This window comes from Bombus pascuorum, chromosome 11 (genome assembly GCF_905332965.1).
Source record: "Bombus pascuorum chromosome 11, iyBomPasc1.1, whole genome shotgun sequence".
Taxonomy (NCBI): domain Eukaryota; kingdom Metazoa; phylum Arthropoda; class Insecta; order Hymenoptera; family Apidae; genus Bombus; species Bombus pascuorum.
The window spans coordinates 10,807,234-10,828,693 of record NC_083498.1 but is presented as its reverse complement, the minus strand read 5'-3'; the positions used below and the strand labels follow the sequence as shown (position 1 = coordinate 10,828,693).

General features: G+C 39.7%; 1 protein-coding gene and 2 long non-coding RNA genes across 3 annotated transcripts in view; 2 read left to right on the top strand and 1 right to left on the bottom strand.

Moving 5' to 3' along the window:
• The window catches only part of LOC132911969 (uncharacterized), a 186,422-nt gene that overhangs the window by 100,722 nt on the left and 64,240 nt on the right, over nucleotides 1-21,460 (top strand). The window lies entirely within an intron of this gene.
• LOC132911954 (uncharacterized) overlaps nucleotides 1-21,460 on the bottom strand; it is a 130,007-nt gene that overhangs the window by 46,282 nt on the left and 62,265 nt on the right. The window lies entirely within an intron of this gene.
• Nucleotides 681-1,652, top strand: LOC132911814 (uncharacterized). Its single transcript, XR_009659087.1, has 2 exons — nucleotides 681-1,034; nucleotides 1,126-1,652. It is a non-coding gene; the product is annotated as an uncharacterized LOC132911814 (long non-coding RNA).

Here is a 21,460-nt window from a genome sequence, read left to right as displayed (position 1 = left end):
CGGCGAAATAGCCTTGTTTGAGCCGGCCTCGGCCTAATTACGCGGATAATTATCGGCGCTGATTGGTAGGCGGCTCGTCGGTACGACCCGCTAATGAATATGGATAAATAGTAAGTGGATCAATATTGGTTTTCGCCAAAACCGCGGCATGGTGTAATATAGTCGATTTATGGGGATTGAAAGTCATCTAAATTCTAGTAAAAAAAAAAAAACTACGGTCTATCACGAGTGTTCCGTGTAGTGCAGCTCATAATTATTCGATAGATATAGCTTTTACGCTATTGTTTGCTTCCACCATATAAACTATCAAGTATAAAAAGTATAAAAAGTTTTTACAAAAAGTTTATAAAAAGTTCAGTTTTCATAAAAACTTACTATATTAGGCTATAGAGACTAATTAGTAAATTAAATTAAATTTCATATAAATACATTTATCGGTTTCTTTGCTATATATATATATGTATATATTCGATAACTTTTAATTTTGAATCTCATATAACAATTGACTAAGAGTACATGTACAGTTTGCTTGAAAAATAGCAGGATTTATATTTTTCTAAAATGCGTTAATTCGTTATAATATATTCAAATTAGCAATCGTATCTCGCGCGCTGGTATTGCCGTGCGGAAAAACGTTCGGATTTCTTCGGATACTTTCGTGCTCTGGAGTTCTTCGATGGTGATCTAAGCGTAAACGTGCAGTTTATTGTGTTTCAGTGTAAAATTAATAAAAGTAGTAATAAAAGTAATAATAACATCTACATATATAAAAGTAACAAGCTGTAAGAGTGCATCGCCTGTATTTATCACGAAAATGCCTACGATATCCCGAGAATCCTTATCACATCAAAATCCTGACAACAAATTTCTTCTGTCGTTTTAAGGTTATGTTTCCGTTTTATATGCATGAAACACGTAAGCGTTCAAATGTAACCGGATATTTTCTTATGTTTAACAAAGTGTACTTTAATTATTACATTATTAGTAAATCAAACTGTAATGATAACATTTTTAGCTATCATTATACAGTATCGGTAAATAATTATAAACCCAACAATATTTTTACATTTTTCATTATGTTGACTGAAAAACTTAAGTATCCATTTATGTATTTCCATATTATAGTGTGAAACAAAGTTGACTTGTATAGAAATTAAAATTTTGTTTGTGGGAAATCCAACAAAATTTTAATTGTTTCTTAACTATGTACGTTTACTAATACAGTTATTAAATACATATGGATTGAATAGAGTAAAGACATCAAAGTATTGGAGATGAATTCGTTGTCAGAGACTTAATTATCAACACTCTCAGGTTATGTATGATGGAGAGCTGAAATTGATCGGGTATACGTACATGATACCAACTTGTACGAAATTGTGAGAAAATATTTCATAGCAATTTATATCAAATACATATGCGAAGTTGAACAATAGAGATAGGTACTGTATTAAAATTATTTGTAGGTAGTACAGTGAACGTGTCAACATAAGTACTATGACAACATAATTCTATTTTACCGCTATTTCAAAATTTGCTGTCACCGTAAACGCCGATGACTTCAAAAGTATCAAAGATTCTTTGTCGTTCTACTAGCCATCCTCTCATCTTCTATACAACATAACTTCCATCATATCATATGTGTAAAAAGGTACTGTATCCCCTGTAATTTATATTAATAACTTTACCAATAATAACTACTATTCTGTATATCCTTTATATTCAAAAGCAGAGGAAAAGATTCAAAGTTTTAGGAAAAGGTCTATAATTCATTTTTTCCTTATTTTATAAATAATATAGGAAACACAAAAGGCAATCATTCGTGTCTAAGCAAAACTCCGGATAGGGTTGTAGTTTCAGAGTTGCAGGTTTCATTAATATTGCAACACGCTAGGGAAGGTTCTATTATGTAGTTCGAAGGTTGTTGCAATTTTTCGAAGTCGTGAGTAAACCTAGATGCATCCTAATTAACGTAATTTAGAAATCTCCCTTCTGCTGCAACTACTTCGCGTATATATAACAGTCCAATTAACGCGGGTTCAGGATTCACGGAGCTTCGGTGCAAGTTACACACAATTAGTTGTCCAAATTTGGGTGTCATATTTGCGAAGATTCATCTGCCATACTATACTCGCTATTTCTTGCCCAGTATGCCTCCTCTTGCTCTTGCAGAGTCTAATTCAACCAATTTCAACCCTTGTGCAAGTTCACACAGGTAGAGAATAATGTAGACGCGCATGCTTCTGTATTTTCACGAAACTAATTTTGTTGCACGGTTTCCTCGATGAATTGTGTTATTGTAACGAACAATCGCGCTTTTCATCTTTTGTATGTTCCATCGTACAATGCTGCTTGTAACTCTTTTCGAGTCAGCGCGCTGTGAAAATATCGTTACCGTATCTAATTGTGAGTATACGTCGATTCAGAAAATTAGCCAACACAACAATTTTCACTATTCTGCTGTAAAATATTTTTGTTATAACATTTACGATTCAATGTATATCCAGACACGAGCGTCTGCTGAACTTCCTTGCTTTAATTATTAACACTGCATATATCATCGTCGTTAATTTATGACATCAGAATACTTAATTAATATATGACAAATTTCCATTTGAAACTCGCATAACATGATTAACAGTTTACGATAGTATGAGGTTTTGGATTGAAATCGCGATGGAAAGAAAAACGAAGATTTGGAAGATTAGAGTTCGAAGAGTTTGCTAATGCACTGATGAATGTGCGTAGCTAATAAAGCTATAATGTCGATAAATCTGTAATTAACGCCGTTGAAGCGTACGGCAGTGTTTTGTACAAAGTGTTCTTAAGCTAAAGTTTAATAGGATTTTAGACTTTGTACTGCAATATGTTATGCGAAAGCGTTGGAGAGGAAAATATTTGGTTATTATATAAATTAATTTTTGGATATTTGGTACTTGGTTTTGATATCGTCTTTTACTTTACAAAAATTTGAAATTCTAGAATCAGTGATTATTGATTATCTAAAAAAAGAGTCAGTTTAAAACAATTGATATTTTATTCCTAACACCTTTCCTCTTTTAGTAGCAACTGTCTTTTCACGATATCTTAATACAACTATTTAACAAACACATATTGCATTTTATGTCATTCTCTGTTCCATTAAGTCAAAATATGTCATTTATTGTAGAAATTTTCAAAAATGTCCGAACGATTTATTATCTTCGCAAACTTGTCACTTCTATGAACATGCTCGGATTTTTTCCAAACTTTGCTTCTATAATCGCGGTGATTCCGTCTCATAATTAGGCTGGCAATTTTTACGCATTTGTGGATAATTTAAATGTCAAAATAAACGAGAAATAGGTAAGGTACTTACGATGTTTAAAAAGCGAAGCAAATCTTAGCTTGGACTTCGTTTCTCGCTATATAAGTCACCGATGTTGTGCTAATAAAGTTTCAAAATGTTTTGCATAACGCACTCAATATATGCATAAATGTTAACCAAATGCGATATATCATAAATATATGCATAAAAGTTTTCCGTGATAAATATTCAAATTCTACCGTGAGTCGCCATAATCAACTGACATTACTACTCGAACGAAAATTTGATCGTTACTCGTGAACAATCGCGTTTCTGAATCTATGCGTGTTAGAGTGAGAAGGATGAATGATTGAACGGATTGGTGACGTGATCTTGATTGAACCGACTGGCGATGCCCGCGGCTGCGTTAAAAATTCGCACCAGATCGATCCGATTTCCGATTTCTACGTGAACAGTGGAAAAATGATAACGTCGACTGGAACCTCAGCCTCGTTTTTGTTTGCACGTTTTGGATAATAAACAGTGGAACAGAAAAGAACGGCTTGAAAATTTTTATTAGTATATATTATTAGCTTATATTTGATAAGAAATCATTTTGATGATACATTCATGTAGATTTAATTATTTCGGTTGCTCGGAATTTTTTAACGTTTTATAAAAATACTATAATTTGAATACAAAGAGTAAGTAAGTAAGTCCTCTCTCTTTTACGCTCTCATTTATTCCAGTTCGACGAGAGAAAATAACAATTCTGCAACACGTACCGGAACCAGTTTCCTGGAATTCCCACCTCCTCGTTTAAAATAATCTCGCCCTTTACACATCGCAAACTTCGCAGCCCAATCGTCACGACAACCCCCATCGCGTTTCTCCGGTTTCCACGCCAGCCGCTGTAATCGTCCAGAATCCCCATAGCGGCGCGATATACGCGTATATGTATGGCGCGGAGAGCCGTGTTAGCGGCAATCGTGCCGACGATAACGACGCTGGATGTAAACTGCGAAGTTACCAGGTTAGAACCAATCGTGTAACCAGAGCTGTATCTCGCGTAACGCGCCTTAAGGAGCTCCCCGATTGGCGTTCGAGCAGAAATTTGTAGCGCGAGTTAAGCCTCGAACCTTCGGTAGAAGGAATGGAATTTTCGTGCACAACTATCGCAGGTGGCGTACATTAGCCGATAAACTTCCTGTTTAAGCCAAATTCGCGACTTCCCAAACCCGTTTCAATCCCTGGAACGTCATTCCACTCCGCGATCACGAGGATTTTGTCTATATCTTCGTCTTATTCGACTTAAATTACAGGCGAACCATTGAACTGGGAATGTTAATCATTTGGTAATTGTCGATTCAACTTGATGTCGTTTGCTGAAGTATGGTGTGTGGTTTTTGCTTCAGTGTACGAATAGAAAGCTGTGAATCCGTTTCTGCGCTCTGCTTCTCAGTGGATGTTGGAAAACACGTATTTTTCACTATAATAGTAAGTTTCACTTTGACATCGTAAATTGTTACAATATGTCGGATAATATAAAAGTAGAAGTTCTGTTCGAAAAGCGATCATCCTTGATATTTCTTTATCTACGGTATAGTAACAATCGAAGAAACATTTACAGTAAAGAATGTCATCAAAGATTTCTGGAATACGTAGAAAGATATTGAGAAAAGGCGAATATTTTCAATCGAATCGAAAGAAGAGAAAGGAATTGATGAAACTCCGGGCTTGTCGAGTTTTTTTTCGCGCCAATGATTGGAAAATTTCATTTAATCTAAAAAGTATTCGATTGTTCTGGCTGGCGTAGCAGGAGGAACTTCCCGTGGAAATTGTTCGCCTTTAACAAGAAGATTCTCTGCAGCATCATCGAGAAGGAATTCGGTATCCGTTCGTTTCCTCTGGTCCAGGTCGAGAGTATCCCGGGGGCGAGAAAAGTTTCCTACCCCCTATAAAAAATTATTCTTTGTTCCCCACCGATAGAGGTTCGAGCGAGAGGTTTTTCTTTGACAACTTATCTCCAGGCCGTCGAACGGAATGCCGTGAAATTCATTAAACTCTTACGTCGTCCCATCTACCAAAGGGGATCGAGGCCTTCTTTGTCGAAAAACCGGACTTATTATCTCCGGAAAGCTCATCTGAAAGTCATTCGGTGCCTTTGTGAAGATCGACGCCCTTTGCCGGGTGTCGATATTAAATCGACGCGGCCAATTTACTCTCGTAACGAGACCTAACGAAATTTTCATTGTTTGTCGGTTTATCGTGGCCTTCGTTTGCTTTGCATTCTTGGGAATCATCCGTGCGCCCCGCTTAACGCGTAATATAATATTAACGAACGAAGAAGATTCCAACGAACTTTTTAAAATTTTTTAAAAACATATTCGGCCAAGTATGGATTAGATTAATTAGCTTGCGCCAAGGCTGCTAATATAGTAATTACTAGACTATGAATGTCTAGCGATACTAATAAAAAACTACGTGCTTTTTTATACGTGTATTACAAAGGTATAATATTGTACGATATTTAAAACAAATATAACTATGTATTTCAATCTTTACGAGAGGAAATGTTAGAATAACTTATCAACGTTCTTACGGTTAACGATAGGAATTTTTAAATCGGAAGACCGAATTGATACGAATGTGAAAACATCGTCAATCGCGACTCCGATACTCGAACGATAAAACGTTTCGATATAGACTCCACTGTCTATTCTAAACGTTCATCGTTTGCTCGATCTCTTTTATCTCGATTATTCTCGAAAATCGTGTATGCGTTCAAACTCGCTTCTACGGAAACCTATATTTTTCCTCTTCAAAAAAAAAAAAAAAAAAAAATTGTATATCTTTTATTTCACGCTTTTTATCCACTTTTTCACGGAGAATCGCCTCTTTTCTTGTCCCGTTATATATCGCGTTGTATATTTCCTCGCTTGGCCGTTATTCCTTTATCGGACCGCGTAAAAATGTCATAAAACCGTGCGTGCATAAAGCCGCGTCTCCAATGACTCGAGACCGATCTTAATCCTATAACATCGACGACGTGTTATTCCACGATTTCCTCCGTGTTCGGTTTCTGTTTCTTGCGCGTTCGATCTCTCGCGATCGTCTTATTCGTTCTAAGCACAAACGATAGAAAATAACCGCTGTTTTATGACGTCTTCCCAAAAATTACGTTTCTTTATTCCATCGCGATGTCGCTATTGCGTTACTATAGCAGCGGCTATTGTTTCTTCGTACAGTCACTTAAAACGCCATTATCTTTGATCGTTCTGCGCTGATTTATTCCATCCAGAAGAATAAAACAGAAACAAAAAACACGAGTACCTACGATACGATTTACCTTCTATTTTTATATTTTCATTTGTACGCGTTTTATCGTTGGGAGGCGATTTTCACGAGAAAATGTAGAAATCTTATTGTAATTTCTAGTTAAGAGATATTTCCATCGTGATATATCGAATAGAATGGCCTATATCTCGTCCCAGTCTAACAAATTTTTATCGGTCAAAGCGTTGCGGAGATCGCCGAGTTTTTCCACGACACTGCTATTAAGTCTCTCCTTTGCCGCCTCTTTCTCTCGTCCCGGCGCTGGATTGTCGCGGTATCTTACGCCGCTTCTATCATTTCTTATCGCCAACGTCCACGTTTCCTAAGATACGGTGAAAATAATCGCGACGTTGGCGATATTTTTAGGATGATGCATCTCTTTCTCGCGAGGACGCGCCGCGCCGACACTATTTTCCAGAATTTCGAGCGTGACACCTAAACCCTCGTTCACATCGCGACCAAGTTTCCCATCTTCCTAACGTACTCGTGCAACGAAAAACCGAGAAAAGTTCTACGTCCTGTAATTAAACTACGTCAGAAACTCGTGCAAATTTAATTCTTTGTTTCGCTCGTAATATTAATCTTCCTAACCTCGTTCGTTCATAACCTCATTCGTTCATAACCTCGTTCATGGGCGAAATAAAATTGCAACGACACGATTTCTTTACACCTCGATCGTCGGACGTAAACGGTAGAACGTTGTTTCCATAGAAATACGGATATCGCGTAGTGTAACTGCTTTTTAATAAAAATAAGAGCGTGCAATATAGAAAGTAATCGACAGTTTATAAAACTTAACATAATCATATTAATATTAAGATAATATTGAAATAATAAACTAAAATAGTTTTAGTTTATTATTTGATAGAAAAAACAGAATTTAGGTTTCGAAATTCATGATGGAAGTTGTGTAGGGAGCCTAAGACACACTTCCCGGCTACTTCGAATAAAATGTTCTTTAGTAGAGGCTCTTAGGCAGATTTCTTTGCAAGATAAGCGCATGTTTACAATGGTCACGTCGTCTTAAATATAAGTGACGAAGAGAGGGAACGGACAGCCGCGTTTCGCCAGTCCAACGTTTCCACCGCTTCAACCGTATAATCTCTGGGCGAGAATTTCGTAGTCGCTAGACGCGATATCGCCTTAAGCTGGTCTTAATTACGCGTTTCTAATTACTCGCACGACTTTGGTGTGTCGGATATGTTGCCACGTTCTCCGGGAAAATCTGCATTTAGACGCGTTTACGCTAACTTCGTTTACGCTAAATCGCCTATGGCTGGCTGGCAAAATGATTATGAAGATCGTTTCTGCTAAATAATTAATGTTATAGGAATTACCTTGTTCGCCAAGTAAAAGTGTTATAGTGTATTTTTAAGAACTTGATTACTCTGATCTACGAAGTTTCCTATTACGAAACTTCTACTGTTTACTAGTTCTATTAAAACTACGATCTGATAACACTTTCTTCTTGCCAATTAAAAAGTTCTGTATTATTAACAAAGTCAACAGTATCTCCAAAAAATTAATTATTAGAAATTGCGCAGAATATCACTTAAAAATTGATCATTCCTACTCAACGATTATTATTTTCGTAGAATGTACATCGTTAAATATTTGGCAAAAATTATTCGCCCGGCAGATCCTATGATAAAATTTCTGTCTTGTAAATATCGAAGTACACGTGGAATATTTTTTTAAAAAACGGTAATTCAATATTAATCTTCTCTGCATCGTAAAAAGAATGGGAGGCTGCAAAAAGGATAAAGAACTGTCTGTGAGTTCTTCAACGGGATTCAAAGGGTGCACGCGAGATCTCCAGCTTTAATATCGAGCTCTACCATCGTTCGTTATTAACGGTCCACAGCAGCCAAAAGTGGCGGAAAAACCGTCGAAGAAATGAGAAAAACTCTCGTGGTCCCTCGGTGAGCTTCCGGCTGTGTGACGAGTGCTTAACAAAGTAGCCTAACAGCTGCCGCATCTAAACGCCACGTTTTACCCCTGTCACTGTTGCTGCTCTCTCTCTGTTTTCTAAAATCGTGGCGGAAAGACGTACCCAATCTAGACCGTGAAAACAAATAGCCAACAGAGAAAGAAACAAAACGGAAGAGACAAAAAAGGGAGAGGGGGGAAGACGAAAAAAAAGGAACAAAGAGTAGAATCGTTTTCATTTCAAGCTAACTTCTATTCTCCTTCTTCCTCTCCCTTTCGTTGTTACAGGGAAAAAAGCTGAGAGGAAACTACCCCCTTATTCGTCCTACTCCATCCACCTCTCAACCGTCCGCGAATGGGAAATTCAATTTGCCGGCCGGCTTTCTTATTTGATCGTGCGCAAACACAAAACGGGGACGAGCCTCGTTTCGTTCTGCTTCACCCTCTTTGCGCTCGTTGCATTTTTCAAAATCAGCTCGTGGCCGCGCGGAATTGAACTCGCTAGAGGCTCTTGTATCGCGGAAACGAATTTGCAGTCTGGAAATGGATCGTTCTCGTGCATTCTGTCTTCGAAATCGAGGGAAATACGCGGCTGGATGGATTTTTCGACGGAGATTCCGTCCCTCCGAGACGCGAGCACTTTGGATTCGAGGGGTGTGGGATCGACTTAATTGTCTTCTCGTTTCGCAAAGAATGCCTTGGGGTGGCTGAAGGGATTTCCACGGGATGTTACAGTCGTCGAGTATCGTTTAGGGGGGGGAAGACTGATTGCGTGAAAGCGACGTCGATCGCTGGAAATTGATTCGATGTGAATTGGGACTCGAGGTAGTTACGGGGGTTAATACATTCGCTATCTTCTGCGGAGATTTTCCAAATGTTTTTTTTGCGCTCTTGACATGTGGAAATTGGGAGAAAATTTCTGCTTCTGTATTTTTTTCTCCTTTTTTTTTCTTTTTTTTTTTTAGAAACTTCTTTGGGAATTTTTTAACTCGATTAAAATTCGTATATTAAAATACAGATATAAGTTACGGAAATTAATATCTACGTTCAAGATTCTTAAATATATTTTATACCTTTAAAATGTGGAAATTACGATTTATGGAATACGGGACGAATTAAACGTAGAATATTTAAAAACATGCAGCTTGTTTCATGAAAAATTCCTTTAATCCAGGATTTGTATGTTAAGGTATATGAGATATCGAGATACTTCTCGTTTCGCATCGCAAAAATCTTTCAAGAAAATTGAAAACACCTAACAATTATAAATGTGAATTTTTATAGAACGCTTCAAAAATATATGCCCTTCGTTTAATAGATTTCCAAGCGCTTCCTCTAGGTTTTACTTTTAATTTTTTAAAACTTGAAGAGGAAGATATTTAAGAAATATGTAGCTGCTTTTTCTACGTTATTTGAAAATTCCTATGAAAATTTCCTCTAGATTTCTTCGCATTGTTAAAACTTACAAAGTTTGTTAGACTGTGCGATATTTTCCTAAGCTTTTGAGAAACTACTCGGAGACAAAGGATTTACAACCCAAAGCACTTCGGCAACCAAACACTCGAAGCTGAAGAACTCGATAAATAGATCCAATGTTCCATTCACCGGCCATATTCAACGGCACCCATTAAAAGTAACACTCGAGGTAGCAACCCCTCACCTCGAGGCATCTTAAATCACGTTCCATTACCCGACGAACGTCACCCGTGGATGGTGCTGGCTCATCGGCAACTAAGAAAAAGCCAACCGCGCTTTCTCTATCCGGAGACGATAAATCACTCGTACCCGACCATTTCATCGAACTGTCCCTAACTAAATAAGATTAACGACGCATCCATTATTGACATTCAAGGTAATAAAATCAACGAAATTATTTTCCTACCAATTTCCATCGCGAATATTACCACCATAAAAAATTTCATTTTTCTTTATTATCTGAATTTCTAAAGGCAAACATTCGTTCAATTCTCGTCTCTTATACTACTCTTACCGTTCTCTGTTTCCCTCCAACACCAACCACGGTTCCAATCATCGATTAGCTGAACTGTTTCTAACTAAACAAAATGAAAAATATATTCATCGATAAAATCGGCGAAATTACGTTATTAATCGTTTCTATTCGGCACTTGTCCATCTTCAGGAGATCCATCTTTTCTCTTTAATTATACTTTCCTTTCATCTTCTAAAGGCAAACTTTTATCCAGCTCTGATCCCTAAGGATTTTACAACCCTTATTTCCCTCATACCTAAAGCTGCAACCCTCGATTGCCGTTTTCAATGTCTTGTTTCCCTTTACCGATACAGTATTGTCTCATACACAGGGGCGATAAACGACGTTTAATCAGGTTAAGAGAAGACCCTGGAGCTTCGCCAATTCCGTGCGCAGGATTTTTCGAAAGTACCAAGGGTTGAACGTAACTTACAGCTAGGCTTGAATTTTCGATCGTGGCAGGGTCCAGAATCCGTTGAGAGCGGCGGAAACCGTTTCAGCACTGTCTTTGAGAAATAACGCCTCTTAGGTAGTGAAATGACGAGCATGAGAGCGAGACGAAGATTATCTGGACGGGAAATGTGCCATAGAGGGGGCTGAAGAAAAGATTGGGTGTTTAGTCGCGAAAAAAGTGGGTCACGCGTTTATTGAGTCAGGGCTTTAGGTAGATTTCGTTGTTTGCGAATTAAATTACGCTATCTTCTGCGAGCGAATATATTATCGTGAACAATAAACGAATAAATTCGGGGAACTGTCGAAGGAAGAAAATTTCTTCGTACTCGAACCGTTAAAACGTACTATTATTCCCTTCGTGTAAAAGTTGTTCCATTCTGAATCGACTAGTTTTATTCGATGTTTTATCGATATCTGAATTTTCGTTCCAATTAAACTATACCGCGATTCATATAAAAGTATAAGGGGTTTAAGTCATCGTTTTGCTGCTTCTGAAATTGTTTAGGAGCTATAATTTAATTTATTTCAAAGCGCGAAAGAATTTTTGATCTATCGACTGTTAACTCGTGCGCGTAACGTGTCACCAAAAGTCGTTTCAATCGCTCGGTTCCAACATCTCCGAAACACTCGCGAACTTTCTGATTGCAAATTATACGGCGAACGGAAATTATGCGTGCAGCGTTGGAAACAATTGCTAGTTGGAACGCGAAACGGATTACGGCAGTTGAACGTCTCGGAACACTTGGGAATTCTCGGGAAAACAAGATCGCTGATAAGCCTTCTATCCGCCTGTCCGTAGATGAGGCCTCTCCTGTCACGGTTTCTTGCCCCCTAACAATCGATATCGCGGCTGTAATCGACCGGCAACGGTGTAACGCTCTCGAGATACTTGGTATTGGCAGACGGGTTGGACATGCGCCATTTCTTGTCCTCTTGCAAATGTTACCAGCGGAAAACCGTCGCTGAATCAACGAAAGGTTTCACACCTTCGGCATGGTTGTTTGAACCTTCGTGGAGGATTACCTCTTGGAAGGACAAAAAGAAAGGGAGAGTCTCGTAACACCCATTCGACCTGCCAGTGTCGTTTCTAGGGTATGGAAGTGTTTTCTTTAACGTAGTCGGGTTGATAGCTGGCTTTCGTGCGAAGTTAGAGTTTAGCTGGAGGACACAGTTAATGGACCTTTTATGAGTAAAGAGGATTATTCCGAGGGTTCTTGGCTCACTTTTTGTTAGGAGACAGGGCATTTCGAATTTCGGGATAGGGATTGTTACCGAAGTTGGTTTAATTGAGAGTCGCGCTGCTATGTCGCGTTGGAGACAGAGTTTCACTGAAACTCGCTCCGTCGATAAAAATCCTATTTCCACGCGAAGGCTGGAAGTATGTTTTTGCGAGATTCGCGACTGAAATTTCGGAATTTCGATATTTCGATTTTCAAATCATGTTTCGTTCGAAAGAGCGAGAGAATCCTTTCGAAAGGATAAAAAAAAGATAGGGGCAAAGGCAAGGGAATCAGGACGATTCTTTCGAGATTCGAGTTATCTTGGACATGCGACCTCGTCGTTTACGGAAGAACCGTTCCCGCTGAAGAGCCACTTTTTTACTCGAAGTGACTATACTCAAAGTGTCACGGAGAAGATCACGCCCTGGCCTCGGAGTTCGATCCTGTCTCGACTGATTAGCTCCTTTTTCCTCGACGACTTCCTTCTCGCCGAACGAATTACTTCCAACTTTTCTGCCTCGAAGAATCGAATGCCTCGGGAGCATCGAAATTCCAAACTTCCACTTTGAAAGAAATGAAATCTTGACACGCGTTATATAAAATATGGTAAGTATCGTTTCACCGATGTTTTAATTTTTAGACAGTCGACTACGCGTGTTCAAAACAAGCGAAATATTTTAGCCGTGAGAAATAGCAGCTATTTTTATCCATATGTATACTCCAAATGTTATTAGTAACATTTGATCTCGAACAACAACGTAGAAAGAAGAAATTTTACGTTCCTGCCTCCATTACTCGAAACATAGAAGGAAGCCAATAATCTGCTTGGATCCGAAGCAAACATTCAGAGACGAGCGAGTAACGAGAACCCTCTGATGCGATTGAAGTGCTGGCAGTCTACGTTTCTCGGTCTTATCATAAATTAGCAAGTCTGCCAACGGATTAAGTCGTCCTCTAGGCCGTTTGTCCCGATCGTTTCGTCGGTATGCATTTAAAGAAGGATAATCGAGGACGGCTCGCGACGGACCCAGCCTACGCGGGAAAGGGACCGTCCTCTAACGAGAAAACTTTCCTTCGACCGGCGATTCCGGTTCCCTTATTTTCCAGGGCACGCGCCATCGTTCCTCCTCTCGGGATTCAGATTAAATCCACGAGCACTTCGACTCTGTTGAATCCTATTTCTCTCTCCTATCGCCTGGCCCGACACCTTAATGAACAATTTGCGGCTTCAGTTCGAACGACTCTTCTTTACCCGAGCGCTTTTTATCATAGCACTCTTGTGCCACGATTATCCTTCTTTTGTGATTCGAGGGTTGTGGAAGACTCGTTGTTTGGTTGGACTGCTGATCTGCTTACGCAAGTGATATAAATATTCTGTACAGATAGAGATTGGAACCGATGCTTGTGCTTTTGGAACGAGTCGAGGAATTTTCAGCTAAAGGATTCGAGTAAGGACGATGTTCGAATAAATGTTTTAAACCATCGTTATTATTTCACGAAGCTGTTCTTTTCTGCCATCCTCAAGTATTTGTTCAGACGTTGGAACTTCAGAGTATTTATCGAACTGACAGGCGTTTTGAAAATCGCGGTCGTTTCAGTCGTGTATACAAACGAAGCACGAGTATTTCGCGACGTTGCACATGGCACTGTTCGTTTTAACCCCCCGGGAGAATTATTCAAGCCAGCGCAGCGGAACGAACGAGTTCCTGGTAACTTATTGTGAAACTTGCCGCACGGTTCGAAGAAATATAGTCCGCGGCTGTAATATGCTTGAATTATTGACTCGTGGCCACCGCCACGTCTCGCTGAAAACTTTCCGTATAAACAGGGGACCGCGAAGCTTTCGTGAGACTGGCTGGAAAATTTCGGAACTTTCCGTCGTGACGAGTTCACTGTCACCGGCACATATTTCGATAAGTTTCAACAAGTGACTAGATCGTTGGCGAACTCGAGGAATTACTCTATCGTTCGTACACGTGTATTTGCGGTAGAGAAATAATTTCGCTATTTTGTCTGTAGAGTGTAATTATCTTTGTCACAGCCCCCCTGTCGATTTTAATGTTAATATACTTCATCGTAAACTTGTTTAGGAATCAGCGAAGAAGAATTTCTAGCAAATTGAGTGTTTGTTAACTTTGTTAATTGAGTTTGTTATGAAAATTTCTTTAAAAAGTAATGGACGAGAATTTACGATAAATCGAGCGTCTCGCAATGTGCCTGGCCAGGTATGATCCTTTTCTACTTAGAAGTTTGCGTCCACTGAGCATCGTCTGGCGCGTCTGACCATACACGATCCTTTTCTCCTTGGAAGGAAACTTCTCAGCTGTTCTTCCACGTATAACTTGTACTTAATATGAACAACTCTTATATGAAAATCTTCCTGTATCTACATTTCCCCAAGTGCCTAATTATTTCAAATCAACGTGAAGTATTTGAGCGTCTACCGAGCTTCCGCAACTTTAAACTCGAGTAGAATTTCGTGAGCAAAGTTCGTAGCAATTGTTCCGTACACAATCTCATAAACCATCCACAAAGAGCGTATTTGCAACAGTAAAATCCTTAATACGAGCGTCTTCTTAGTTTCCCATCCGTGTTGCAACAAGCAAAGACAAAGTTTCGCAAACGAATCAGCCAGAGGCGACAATTTTGTACCACGCAACAAGCACACGCACGTATGGCTAACTTCGTTTCCGGTATTGTGTTCGTCTTATTGTCACCGCCACCCTCTCGCAGGCTCAGCTTTGTTTCAAAGCAGACGCTAAACCTTCTTAGCCATGTTCATCAGGTTGACAATTTCTGGAAGGTCTGCGATCATCTTATTAAGTCGTGGAACTTCGAGTCTCTCTATCGCTCCATTCGCGCCATTATTCGTCGTCCTTTTTTCGGCTATTAATCTCCACGTTTGCGTGGAAAAAATTCGCGTCGCCCAATGAAGTGTACCATATCTTCTATTCGAAATATATAAATAAACGCCACGCTTACAATTATGATTTAATCAACGATAATTCTGCGATTGAGGTGTTCTCGAGATTCCTGTAATCCTGTCATTCGTGTCCACGTCATCATAAAAATTAATCTGTCGCGTGGAGTCTGCCTCGCAGAATATTCTATCAACGTGGAGGCTGTCGGCGAATTGCTCAGAAGAAGCAAACATTCGTTACGTGTCGTCGATAGAGTTTCGCAAAGCGTCCAAAGTAATTTCGTACGAAAATTAAAATATTTCACGGAAGATTAAATCGACTTTGCTGTATAGACGAAGACGTTTCCTAAGGGTGGAAAAAGCTGTGTGTGTTTTTCTTGTTTTTTTGTATTTCGTTGGTAGGAAGGGTTCGTATCCAAACGTCTTTTCTCCGCAAATTCAACAAGAAAGATATTCCTTTGTCCAGGGTTTCTTGGTAGTCTGTGGTTTCACGAAACCACCAAGGATATTTGCAAAGAAACGGATTTAAACGTCTGGCGCGTAAAACTCGTTCGATCGTCGCTTTCCGCGCTCATTCCCGCCCACGAATACGCGTTTCCCTCGTGGAGTTTACAGACGACGCCGTTTCTGAACGACGCTTCGTTGGAATGTGCCGGATGATACGAAACTCGCGATCGGAAGGCATTGTGTCGTTTAGGAGATGGAATTTCCTGTGTGGACTGGCTGAAATTCGGTCGGTTAAAGCTCTTCCGTTTCCTTTCCACGGGTTTACGTGTTAGTCGTCGAAGAATACTGAAAAGAATGCCTTGGAACCAACTACTTGGAAATCGATTCTATTGGCAAATGCGGTTGGTGGGATGTGCAATATTTGCTTCGAGGTTTTCAAAGTGCACGCGCAACTACTTTAAATCTGCAAAGTGTAGATCCGTTCAATCGCCAAATATCTGCCTTTCTTTAACACTCACGATCTTTTAACGTAGAAGAAAATTGTTCGAAGGGAAAGTATCTTAAATCGTTGGAACGAACAAAAATTGCTAAAATAATGAAATTGTTCTCGGACTCTTGAATTTCATGGCGTAGTGTGATTCGCTAGCAACGATTCCAAGCTTCCGATCAATAGCGTAAAACGAAATTGTATTGGCTCGCATCGTGCAGCGATAATCGGAGCGAAAGATGACTGAAAACAGGGTGTTATTCGGTTACATAAATCGGGCGGAAGCGGACCGCAATTCTCCCGGATGCAAACAGCCACCATGGCGGCCGCAAATTCCCTCGTCGACCAGGCGTCACGGGAACGACGCATAATGCATCACCGAAACACGCGCGTCCGAATATGCATCTTGACTGACCGCACGGGGATCGTGCCACCAGCTACATCACCGGCAAAGGAACGTGAATTAACCCGGATGCCATTTTCCCTCCCGTTGACGAAATGTCCGAGGGCTGGTTGAGCGGAAGGAAGAGGATGGTTTCGTCTGTTTCTGACGTTCTCAACTGGATGAACGAACGTCGCGCTACTGAACGTTATAATCACGATAACGCAAGAACGAAGACGCGTGTTGAGATATGTATAATCTTTCGTGCTGGACTGGGTTAAATGCGTGTTAGAGTTACTTGTATGTGAGTATCAGTGTGTGGATACATGTGTGTGTAACGTCAGAGCGCGTCCAGGCCTGAGTTGAGACAAAGGACGATTGGCAGTTGTTAAGAAGCATCCAGAAGAGTCGGTTAGCAGTCGTCGAGTGTAGAGAAAGTGAGGAGACGCGTCCAAGTATGTATCGAAGAATATATGAGGAATCCTTCTTGTAATAAATGTATTATTATTTAAATATTACATCCCAGTGTATAGTCAATGTTCCTTCAATATTATTTCGGCACCAAAGATCCACAATTCTTAACAACGCGTTTCCTTTTTGAACGACTGCCCGTAGATTGGAAGACCGAAACGAAGTAGACGAAGAAGCAGACGCCTAATAATCGTCAAAGAGTTCTACCATAACATCGAAGAAACCTACAAACTGCAACGATTTCTCACAAAACGCGATAATCGTGTTAGGAAGATGATACAGTTACACTGTACATGTGAATGTGTGTGTAGCGTCAGAGCGCGTCCAGGCCTGAGTTGAGACAAAGGACGATTGGCAATTGTTAAGAAGCATCCAGAAGGGCCGGTTAGCTGTTGAGTCTAGAGAAAGTGCTGAGATACGTGCAAGTGTGAATCGAAGAATAAGTGAGGAATTCTTCTTGTAATAAATATAATATTATTCTAATATTACACCCCAGTGTATATTCAGTGTTCCTTCAACATTATTTCGGCACCAAAGATCCACATTTCTTACAAATCGAAAGTATCCGAAGATTAACACTGAATTTTGTAACTCCCAAAAGATCTGTAAACTTAACGATACCACTAACGATCCAAAATATCCAACAATTATCAACGAGTACACTGTAACTTTGTGGAAAACTGTAAATCACGTAATCGAAGAATGAGAAATTCGAGGTGCAGCGGATTTGTGGTCGAAAATCGAAATAGTCGTCGTGGCAATAAAGACTATGGCGTGTGTATCGGTGCTTGCATCGCGGGCGATACAATGCCGCTTCGATTATCGATAATCCAACGATAAGAAGTGGAATGGATAATCCGAGGCTGGCGAATAATCCGAAAATCCCTGACAAGAGAGCGCCGTGCTTTATTACTATTAGAAGTGGCCGGCCTCTTAAAGTTTCAAGTTTAATCCAGAAACCGGTATAATCCATTCGTGGATAATTGAGTAGCTTGCCGTGACTTCGAGACGCTGCGACCGCGAACCGGATACAAGCTGCGACACGTCGTTCGGACGAGTTGCGAGAGAAAAGTTAGAATTCCCCGGCCTCTTTGGTTATTGGCCTTTGAATGCCGATCGTTCGACCCTCGCCCAGAGAAAAATGAAATTCCCTACGGTTATTGGTCTCCGACCTGGATAACTGAATTCGACTCGTGGAAAGTCAAATTTCGAACGGTTATCGCCTCGATGTTTGCCTTCCTTAGTCTTCTATGGAAATTCGGGCTGAATCTATGGAGACGTTGATTTTGATGGCTCCAAGTGTCTTCTTCTCTTTTTTTTTTTTTTTTTTTGTCATAGAATATTTTTAAGCGATAAATTTGTGTTTGCGTATCTTGAAACCACAACGTGTTTGATAATTCATAGAATTCTCGAGTGGCTTATTTTCCTCGTGATTATCGATATATGTAAGTCTACGCTATCAATTCGAAAGTTCCATTTCTACACGATTCATAGATTTCTTTTCCTGTCCGACTGTCACCAGCAAATCCTTATTCGCTCGAACGATATACTTTCAACCGATAAAAAGTGTCCATTCCATCGCGTTTAGTCGTGCTGTTTGGCGAGTATTAAATTAAAACAATAAAACATGACCGAATGGAAGCCGCGTGTGGCTGATTAAGAAAAAAGTATGCTACATTAATCATAACCGCACTTCCGAATCTGTCTCTCCTTCGTACAACTTGCTTTATTGCCGCGTAAACTACGTTTCCATCGTCCAAGACCGGACGGCTTAATGTACAATCGATACGAATGGCGAGGATTTTTCTCCAGGTTGGAAAACAAGCTGGGAAATCTGGGAAACTTCTGACGTTGTTTCGCAAATTGCTGGCCGAGCTGGCTAATACGATTTTTTTAACTTAACAAGCGTTTAACGTGACTCCGATTTTAATTACAAGCCGTAGTACACTTGGAGAAATCGGATTAATTTAAATTACGATTTTGCTGAAAATTCTCGTTTTTTTAAGGCTTCTCTTACTCTGTCCCCTTCTTCCACTATTTTCCAAATTGTTATCCTTTAATCTCGGTTCGCACTTCTTATATTTTCTTGCCTCGTTTAGTAACTTTCTTTTGATCTTAAGACGTAGCACTGCGATTAAAAGCTTTTACCGTACGCGTCTTATAATTGTCAATAAACATGAAGCTTAATGCAAAGCTATCGCGATACGAAGAAGACAGGCGAGTTGGCTAACAGTTTGGGTTACGTTCGAGCGTTCCGTAGCAGTTTCTTGTTTCGATCGCGACACCGACGATTCGGCTGATCGTCTAATTACACGCAACATCGGTAATTGCGTTGCTCCAGCTGCTACGCTCGTCTCGAAGTCTCTCGTTTTACGCGAGACAATGTGGCGTCGATACGATGCAGTTCTAAATATAGGACTATTCGATGTCTGTGCATCCGGTTCCAAACTATTCCCACGGATACTGGTATTAATTATTTCCGATAATTCAGAGACTGGTTGGCTGGAGTGGGTTTGTTCGGCTTATTCTGCCGAGTTAATTTAATAGAGGTAAATTGGGGATTTACTTTATGAGAATTGGCTTGAAATTGTCGCGTTTATTTTACGATGCCGAATATTCCTTTCTTTCTTCTACCCAAATAATTTACCAGTTACTTTGGTATTCTGTAATAAAATTATTTGTTCAAATGGGCATTCTTCTATAGATATTTATCGATTTCAATATTTTCTATATATTAGGTTGTCCGAAAAGTTTCTTTCGTTTCATAAAGTGATAATGGATGAAGAACAATTTCTGTTTTATATTATTTTATTGAATTATGTGTGATCCATTTCGATCTATCTGTATTATTATATTCGTATATAATTCAATAAACTAATATAAAACAAAAAACATTGTGCGCCTATTATTTCCTTATAAAACGAAAGAAACGTTTCGGACAACCTAATATCTTAGAGGTAATAATCGTTGTAATATTTAATCGATGAAACAATTCTCGGACTTTGCATAAGCATCTGTAGTCTATTTGTCACAAATTAATCAACGAAGCAGAGGATAGATGCATTTTTCTTTCGCGCTAGTAGCTTCGTTAATTCCGTATCAGACAATTGCGTGTTCTTGCACCACTCGATATCGTTCGATATCGTAATTACAGTAAACCAGCCTCGATTCTTAAATGCAGACTTTGTCGATCGTTTTTCGGAACCAACCCTCTCGTATATTTCAATGGAATCACTCTTACGATAGAAAAGGAAGTAGAAGGGGGAAAATGCAGGTAAAAAAGAAAGATGAAAAATTGGAAATCGAAGCGACGCGACTATTATTACGACGAAGCGCGTTTACCATTCGCTTAATTATTCTCCTCCATTAGAGGTGAATTTACATGGTTCACTGTGGTCAAACAATGTGGTTTACTTAACAAAATCGGCGCAGCGAAGTTCAAAGCTGAATGTTTACACGTTCCAATGGAATTGTCCAAATTGGTTCGCTTAAAAATGGCGTCGGGACAAATTGCGTGCGTCAGCGTCGAAATAATTCGCAAACGTTAAACGTTCCCGAGCAAATTACAGAATAATTTGTTTATTTCGATGTTTCAATTCGAGCCGATCATTCTGAGTTGAAAACTACGTCGAACGAAAGAGAAGAAGCTCCGCATCTTCTTTCTCGAATGTTTCCTCTCGTTAAATTCTTCGTTGGATCATGGTTGGCTCTAATAATTCAGACGCGTTAAATTAATAAAGGAAGACCTAGAGCGAACAATTTGAAAATCCCGTAAGATCGGTAAAAATCAATGACACGCCATCCTGGGTTCTTGATTCTCAACTTTCAGCGCCTCTTTAATTCCTCCGCGTCACGTGTCGTAGTTTAGAACAAGTTCCCCAGAGTTTCCGTTCTTACGAACTTTATTCTCGTTCCATCCAGTTCCTCTTTTTATTTTCTTCGAGTTTCTCTGTTCTCTGTACGTGTATACGTGCGGCATGTGTATACGTGTATCTACTCGACGAGATCTCAGCTGGCCGAAAGAAGGGGTGCGACAGTTTTGAAGCGTCCCACGGGAGAAATCCAGTTATCGCTGGTGGACCGGTCTCCACGCCATTCATTCGAACCTTCCACCGACCGGATGATAATTGCATTAGGAATCAGCGTCTCGAACGTCGTTGCGTGCCCCCGAAAACCCGAGTCCGTCAAATTGGATTCATAAATTGCTCGCTGTCTGGCCCGTGTTGCCGATCGATCAGGTTTCCGTTTCTTCCGTCTATCTGACGGTATGTCGTAGACTTTGTTTCAATGTTTTTAACGTATGAACATTCGTGCTTTAGGATTTCGATTATGTTTATCGTTTGTTTATCGCTGCGAAGATTTTTCTTTTGTCGTAAGAATTGTTAATTAGGATTTCTCTGTAGCGCGATCCGTGGAGTATCAATTTGAAAGAGAGGATGCTGCTGTTAATTACAATTTATTATCGTTAGTGAAACATCAACTTAATAATCCGACAGCGTGGAGATGGAAATCGAAGGATTATTTACATTGTCTGCCTCG